Consider the following 9,020-nt stretch of genomic DNA (forward strand, 5'->3'; position numbering starts at 1 on the left):
GAATAGAATTCCTATAGAATAATACACAACGCATTGTGTCCACAAATACAATATGAATAAGGAATCTGGACTAAATTATGCTTAATTTTTCAAAACTCTAACCACAGTCAAAAGCTCCAACTTTGCCAGATTTGAAAAGCAACCTGATGGCATCTTAAGGAAGAAAGATTGGCAGTGTGCCCTTTACCGTGGCACCGGGCATATAATTTTTTTCAAATTCTCTGTTTCAAAATAAATGCAGGATTTTGGGGGATGAGAAAAATAGTAAGTGTTGTACAAGAGTGAGTTAGGAAGCTGGGACACCACATAGTTACTCCAGAGGCTGACTCCACATGAATTCATATGTCTAGTCTCATGTCAGTCTTGTCCCAGCAAAACAGAGCTGTTAGCCTGTGAACAATGCAGACTTTTTCCAAGTCTTCAGGCATCAGACTGAAGCTAAGAATAAAAGTCAGAGGGGACCTCATTCCCTTGGCTCCCCATTCCTTTGGCTCCATTTTCCAGCCCACAACTCAGCCTGCTTTCACAGAAAACATGCCAGCACCAGGGTCTCCAGGTAAGACCATGCCTATGCCCCATGCCCACCAAGCCCCTTAAAGTACCCCAACAGCTATAAACTGAACCTCATCACCTGGCTCCACTTTCTAGGCTACAATTTTGGCAAAAGTCATCTGCTTTCACTGTTCTAGGGGCCACATACCAGAAGGCTCACCAGAACCCCAGGCAACTCAAGCCAGAAACCAGAGAGGAAACAAAAACTAAGGAGAAAAACATTCCAAACCCACCTATCTAAGAAAGATAAACTCAGACATCAGCATCTAAGTCTATAATAAACCCCAAACCCAGATAACTAGAGGCCAGCATAAGAATACTATCAACAACATCCAAAGTAACATGGCAACACCAGAGACCTACTACAGTAAGCCCTGAATATCCCAATACAGATGAGGCATAAGGACATGACCTTAAATCCAATCTTATGAAGATATTAGAGGCCTTTAAAGAGGAAATGAAAAAATCTCTTAAAGAAATACAGAAAAACATAATAAAACAGGTGAAGCTAATGAATAAAACTGTTCAAGACCTGAAAATGGAAATAGAATGCATGAAGAAAACACAAACTGAGGGGATCCTGGAGATGAAAAAAATCTAGGTAAGCGAATAGGAACTAGAAGACACAAGCATCATTAACAGAATACAAAAGATAGAAGAGTGAATTTCAAGTATAGAACATATGATAGAAAAAAACATTGGTCAAAGAAAATATTAGATATAAAAAATTTCAGGAAACATCCAGGAAATCTGGAATGTTATGAAAAGAATAAATAAAAGAATAATAGGAATAGAAGAAGGAAAAATTTCCTAGCTCAAAGGCATAGAAAACCATAAAAGAAAATTTCCCTAACCTAAAGAAAGAGATGCCTATAAAGATATAAGAAGCTGAAAGAACATTACATAGATTGGATTGGAAAAGGAAATCTTCCAGTCACATAATAATTAAAATATTAAATGTACAGAACAAAGAAAAATATATTATAAGCTACAAGGGAATAAGACTAACATACAAAAGCAGACCTATTAGAATTATATACAACTTCTCAACAGAGATGCTAAAACCATGAGGAGTCTCTCAGAGACCACAGATGTAAGCCCAGACTACTATACTCAGCAAACTTTTCAAACACCATAGATGGAGGAAACAAGATATTTCATAACAAAGCCAAATTTAAAGTATCTATTCACAAATCCAGTCCTAAGGAAGCTCTAGAAGGAAAACAACACAAGGAGACTAACTACTCAAACACACACACACACACACACACACACACACAGTACCAACAATAACATCAAACTAACAGGAATTATCAATTGTTGGTCATTAACATCTCTCAACATCAAAGGACTCAATCTCCAATAAAAAGACACAGGATAACAGAATGGATCCAAAACCAGGACCCATTATCTGTTGCATACAAGAAACACATGGCTACATTAAAGATAGACATTGCCTCAGAGTAAAGGGCTGGAAAAATATTTTCCAACCAAACAGACTCAAGAAGTAGGCTGAAGTAGCCATTCTAATGTCTAATAAAATAGACTTCCAATCAAAATTAATCAAAAGAGATAGGCAGGACACTTCATACGCATAAGAGGAAAAATGGGCCAAGATGACTCCTCAATTCTGAATATTTTATGTCCCAAATGGAAGGACACTTACATTTGTAAAAGAAGTATGACAAAAGCTTAAATCTCACATTGAACCCTACACATTAATAGTGGGAAACTTCAATAACCACTCACCAATGGACAGGTCAGACAGACAGAAACTAAACAGAGAAATAATGAACCTAATAGATATCTGTAAAACATTTCACCCAAACATGAAAGAATATACTTTCTTCTCAGTACCTTGTGAAACCTTCTCCAAAATTGACCATATACGTAAAGCAAGTCTCAAAAGATACAAGAAAATTGAAACAACTCCCTGTATCTTATCAGACCACTCGTGATTAAAGCTGAAATTCAACAACAGGAAAGTCTACAAACTCATGAAAACTGAACAGCTCTCTACTCAATGACCACTAGGTCAAGGAAGAAATAAAGAAATTAAAGACTGTCTAGAATTCAATGAAAAGTTAAGGCACAACATAGCCAAACTTATGGGACACCATGAGAGTAATGCTAAGAGTAAAGTTCATAGAACTAAGTGCCTTCATAACGAACTTAGTGAGGGCTCATACTATCCACTTAAAAGCACACCTGAAAGCTCTACAACAAAAACAAGCAACACCCAAGAGGAGTAGATAGCAGGAAATAATCAAACTCAGGGCTGAAATCAATACAATAGAAACCAAGAGAACAACACAAAGAATCACTCAAACCGAGCTGGTTCCTTGAGAATATAGCCAAACCCTTAGCCAAACTAACTAAAAGTCAGAGAGAAAATATCCAAATGAACAAAAATCAGAAATGAAAAGAGAGGCATAACACTCTGAGAAAATCCAAAGAATCATTAGGTCTTACTTCAAAAACCTGTAATCCACAAAATTGGAAAATCTAAAATGGAATGGATAATTTTCTTGATAGATACAACTTACCAAAGTTAAATCAAGATCAGTTAAACAATTTAAATAACCCTATAATCCTTATGGAAATAGAAGCTATCATTAAAAGTCTCCCAACCAAAACCAGCCTAGGGTCAAATGGTTTTAGTGCAAAATTCTACCAGACTTTCAAAGAAGAGCTAATACCAATACTCCTCAAATTATTCCACAAAATAGAAGCAGAAGGAACATTGCCAAATTCATTTTGTAAAGCCACAGAAACCCTGATAGCTAAACCACACAAAGACTCAAAAAGAGAATTTTAGACTATTTTCCTTCAGAAACATTGATGCTAAAATACTCACAAACCAAATCCAAGAATACATCAAAAATGATCAAGTAGTCTTCATCCCAGAAATCCAGGAATAGTTCAACATACAAAAATCTATCAATGTAATTCAACATATAAACAAACTGGAAGAAAAAAAAACAGGACCATGTCATTAGATGCTGAAAAAGTCTGATAAAATGCAACATCCCTTCATGATAAATGTCTTGGAGAGATTAGGGATACAAGGCACATATCTAAACATAATCAATATACAGCAAGCCAACAGCCAGCATCAAATTAAATGGAAAGAAACTTGAAGCAATCCCACTAAAATCAGGGACCAGACAAAGCTGTCTACTCTTTTCATACCTATTCAACATTTTAACTAGAGCAAGAAGACAACTAAAGATCAAGGAGATACAAATTGGAAAGGAGGAAGTCAAAGTATCAATATTTGCAGATGATGTGATAATGTACATAAGTGAACACAAAAATTCTACCAAGGAACTCCTATAGCTTATAAATACCTTTATGATATGTCTGGATACAAAATTAACTCAAAAAAAAATCAGTCCTTCTATATATATATAAATGAAAAGTGAGCTGAAAAAAAAAAATAGGGAAACAACACCCTTCACAATAGCTGCAAATAATACCAAGCAAGTGAAATATCTGTATGACAAGAAGTTCAGGTCCCTGAAGAAAGAAATAGAAGAACTCAGAAGGTGGAAAGACCTCCCATGCTCATGGATTGGTAGGAATAGTATAGTGAAAATGACCATCTTACCAAAAGCAATCAACAGATTCAATGCAATTCCCATAAAAATCCCAACACAATTCCTTACAGAATTTAAAACAACAATACTCAGCTGCATATGGAAGAACAAAAACATCCAGCATAGCTAAAACAATACTATACAATAAAAGAACTTCTGGAAGGATCACCATCCCTGATTTTAAGCTGTACTGTAGAGCAATAGTAATAAAAATTGCATAGTATTGGCATAAAAATGGACAGGTAACCAATGGAATCTAATTGAAGACCTAAAAGTAAATTCATACATCTATGGACACTTGGGTTTTTTTACAAAGAAGCCAAAATTATACAATGGAAAAAAAGAGCATCTTAAACAAATGGTGCTGGTCTAATAAGATGCCTGTGTCTAGAAGAATGCAAATAGCTCCATATCTATCACCCTGCACCAAACTTAAGGCCAAATGGATCAAAGACCTCAAACATAAAACCAGATACAATATGCCTAATAGAAGGGAAGGTAGAGAATAGCTTTGTATGCATTGGCACAGGAGACAACTTCCTGAAGAGAACACTAACAGCTCAGGCACTAAGATCAGCAATTAATAAATGGGACCTCATGAAACTGACAAGCTTCTGTAAGGCAAAGGACACCAACAAAAGGGCAAAATGGCACCCTACCAAATAGGAGAAGATCTTCACCAATCCCACATCCAACAGAAGCCTGGTATCCAAAATATATAAATAACTCAAGAAAATAGACATCATCAAACCAAATAATCCAATTTAAAAAACTGGGTATAGATCTAAACAAAGAAATATTCTCAGAGGAATCTCTAACAGACAAGAAGCACTTAAAAAAAATGTTTAACAGCCTTAACCATCAAGGAAATGCAAATCAAAATGACTCTGAGATTCCATCTTATGCCCATCAAAATGGCTAAGATAAAAAAGTCAAGAGACAGCCCGTGCTGTCAAGGAAGTGGAGCAAGGAGGACACACCTCTATTGCTTGTAGGAGTGCAAATTTGTACAATCACCTTGAAAATCAATTTGGCAATTTCTCAGAAACTTTGGAATAGATCTACTTCAAGACACAGTTATACCACTCCTGGACATAAAACCAAAGGATACTCCACCATACCGCAATGACACTTGTCCCACTATGTTCACAGCAGCTTTATGTTCACACACATACATACTTATAATAGCCAGAAACTGGAAACAACCTAGATGTCCCTCAACCAAAGAATGGATAAAGAAAATATGGTACATTTATACAAAGAAGTATTACTTAGCTCCTAAAAACAATGACATCTTGAAATTTTCAGGTAAATGAATGGAATTAAAATGATCATCCTGGGTGAAATAATCCAGCCCTGAAAGACAAACAGGGTATGTACTCACTTATATGTGGATAGTAGCCATAAAGCACAGGATACATGCTCTAATCCACAGACCCAAAGAAGCCAAGTAACAAGGAGGGCTCAAAGGGGTATGTATGCATCTCACTGAGAAAAGGAACATTGTGGGTGGATAAGGGGACTGGATGGGGTAGAAGTGGGGGTGGGAACAGGAGAGATCAGGTTAGGGGAGGACGGAGAGAGAGAGAGTACTGGGAGAGACAACTGGAATTGGGGTGGTACATCTCTAGGATGAGTTAGAAACCGAGCGCAATAGAAACTCCCAGGAATGTGTGAAGCTGGCCCTATCTAAGACTCTTAGCAATGGGGGACATTAAGCCTGAACTTGGTTACCTGCTGTAACCAAGTAAAATTTCCAATAGAGGAATTGGGACGCCAACTCAGCCACAAAACCTTGGCCTACAATTTGTTCTGCCTACAAAATGTGCAGGGATAAAAATAGAGCAGAATTTGAGGGAGTGGCCAACCAATAACTGGTCTAGCTTGAAACACATGCCGTGAGAGAGAACCTACCCCCCAACACTGTTAAGGATATTCTGCTATTACTTGCAGACAGGATCCTAGTCTAACCATCATCAGACAGGCTTCACCCAGCAACTAACAGATGATGCAGAGACCCTCGGCCAAACACTAGGCAGTTCTTGGGGAATCCTGCAGATGAGAGAGAGAGGGGATGAATTGTAGGAGCCAGAGGGATCTAAGACACCACAAAAGAACCTACAGAACCAATTAACCTGGACCCATAGGGGATGAAAGAGACTGAACTACCAACCAGGGAACATGCACCTGGTTGATCTGATCTAGGCTATCTACACATGCAAACCAGCTGTATGCATGTATGGACTGAATAGCTCGGTCTTCATGTAAGATTCCTAACACCAAGAGCAGAGGCTGTCTCTGACTCTTTTGCCTGCCTTTGGGACCCTCTCCCCTGACTGGGCTACCTCTTCTAGCCTTAATAGGAGAAGATGCGCCTAGTCTTACTGCAGCTTGATATGCCAAGGCTGGTAGATATCCATGCGACGCCTTCTCTGAAGAGAAAGGGAAGGGGAGTGGATGGGGTGGGGTACTGGGAGGAGAGAAAGGAAGGAAACTGCAGTCTGGATTTAAAGTAAATACGTAATTAATAAAAAGAATAAAATGAGAGGCAAATGGGCAAAATACCATATGTATTGTGCATCCTACACCTGACAAACCCACCCACACACCCTGCCCCAGGATTACCCCTGTGGTTTCCATCTGCATCCTTAAAACTCCAAAGTGGCTTTCCACTTAAGTGCTGCTCCTGAAAGCTGCCATGGCTGGAGCCACAGGGATCACAGCACAAAGGAAAACAAGAGTCACCACACACCCTGGGAGCCACTGTACTCTGCCTTGCTCTGTGATTTTTAAAATACCAAACAAGTTTCAAAATTGGGAGTGGGAACAGGAACTGAAGCCCTAAGGGCCAACAGAAAGAATGGAAACAGGCAACCTCAGGAGGTAGGAGGTTGGGGAGACCTCCAGAATGTAACAGAGACCTGGGAGGTGAGAAACTGTCAGGACTCAAAAGGAGGGACCTTAGATGAAATGCCCTACAGTGGGGAGAGGGAACTTGTAGAGTCTGCCTCTAGTAGAAAGACTGGGGATCAAGTGAGGGATGGGGTTGCCATCCCATAGTCAATTACTGATGAGAGACAATTGATTAAATTACAACAAAGTAGAAAGGCTTTTCAATGAGAGTTATTTACAGGAAGTGAGGAAGTTGAACATAAATACTCATCATACACATACACGTACATACATATGCAAACCATATAAATAGTAGATGGATACTTAGTACAGCATAACTGCTTTAATAAATAAGAAGAGTGATTTCCTGTGATACATGTTGATGCTATTACTTACAAACAGTTAAGCCGAGCTAAGATAGTTTGGGTGGAAAAACTCAAATATTTAAATATATTCATTCATCTTCAATAATAGGGAAACTGAGGCAGAGCCAATGTAGATAGCTTTTGGGGTTCTGTTTTAGTTTCTTAGTTCCAGTACATGATTTTTAAATTGTCTCATTAAAAATTTAGAAAGGTCTATGTGTTGAGCAAAGATGTGTGCTGGGGATTTGAACTCAGGTCCTTGTGGTTGAGCAACAAGATCTCTTACCTGTTATGCCATCTCCACAGCTCCTCAAACTGCAGTTATTAACTATAGTGTTCTCCCTTCCCAAAGGATAGCTTTAATAGACACAATATTTGATCTTACTGCAGAGTTTATTTATTTATTTATTTATTTCTAATTGGTTATTTTATTTATTTATATTTCAAATGTTGTCCCCCTTCCTGGTCCCCCCTCTGCAACCTCCCATGCCATTCCTCCTCCCTTTGGCCTCTAAGAGGATGCTCCCATACCCACCCACCTACTCCTGCCTAGTATCCTCCTATACTGGAGCAATAAGCCTCCACAGGATATATAGCTGGAGCCACGGAAAAGGTATATGATCTAATGAAAACTAATTACATAATTAGGTTACACTAAGTATAACCTGTTCTTCATAGTGCAGCTGAAGTCTTGAAAGCATATAGAGTTAATCTCTAGAGAAAGCTCATATTTTATCCTAAAACTGTTACTTAAGAAAGCTCTAGAAAGCACAAAATATGTAAACATATATTCCAGTCATCATCAATGTGGTGTTACCCTGTGTCTGAACACCTGTGAGGATGAGAGCAGAAGCGGCTATTTATTATCATTAAGTTAGTTAGGAATGGGTAGATGCCCTGAAAGAACTGAGAATTCTAGATAGCCATGGGAACACTCAGAGAATGTCGGGTCATTCTATCACAATTCTTTCCTTTCAGCGATGTCAAAAACTGTGAGCCTAGGCAACATTTAGATCAATAGATGCTGGAATCAATTAGCAAGCACAAGTGTCTTAGTTAGGATTTTATTTCTGAAAAGAGATTCCAGGCCAGCAGTTCTAAAGGACAACATTTAATTGGGACTGGCCTATAGTTTCAGAGATTTAGTTCATTATCATCACGGCAGGAAGCATGGCAGCACGCAGGCAGACAGGTGCTAGAAAAGGAGCCAAGAGTTTGATATCTTGATCCACAAGTAGAAGAAGGGGATTGTCTTCTGCAGGCAGCCAGGAGGAGACTATTTTCTGCACTTGGCAGAGCTTGAGCATAGGAGACCTCAAATTCAACCTACACAGTGACACACTTCCTCCAATAAGGCCACACCTCCTAATAGTGTCACTTCCTATGGCCAAGCATTCAAACAAATGAATCTATGGGAGCCAAAGAAATTCAAACCACTGGAAAGAAAGATACTCACTGGGCAGCAAATTTCAGACTCTCAGTAAGAATCCTGGTCCTGATAGCTGGTCCACCAATGCCAGTGAGTGGCATCACTTTATCCCATAGCTCACATGGAAATAGCTGGTTCAACTTGCTCCTGTCTTGTTCACCCCCTGCAGCACATACTACAGGC

General features: G+C 38.8%; 1 long non-coding RNA gene across 1 annotated transcript in view; it reads right to left on the reverse strand.

Moving 5' to 3' along the window:
* Nucleotides 1-7,748, reverse strand: part of LOC116073803 — a 13,658-nt gene extending 5,910 nt beyond the window's left edge. The window contains exon 1 of the long non-coding RNA XR_004111912.1: nt 7,695-7,748. This is a non-coding gene — a long non-coding RNA (uncharacterized LOC116073803). The remainder of the gene's footprint in view (nt 1-7,694) is intronic.
* Between the last annotated feature and the right edge of the window lie 1,272 nt (nt 7,749-9,020).

The sequence above is a fragment of the Mastomys coucha genome, unplaced genomic scaffold (genome assembly GCF_008632895.1).
Source record: "Mastomys coucha isolate ucsf_1 unplaced genomic scaffold, UCSF_Mcou_1 pScaffold23, whole genome shotgun sequence".
In the NCBI taxonomy this organism is placed as follows: domain Eukaryota; kingdom Metazoa; phylum Chordata; class Mammalia; order Rodentia; family Muridae; genus Mastomys; species Mastomys coucha.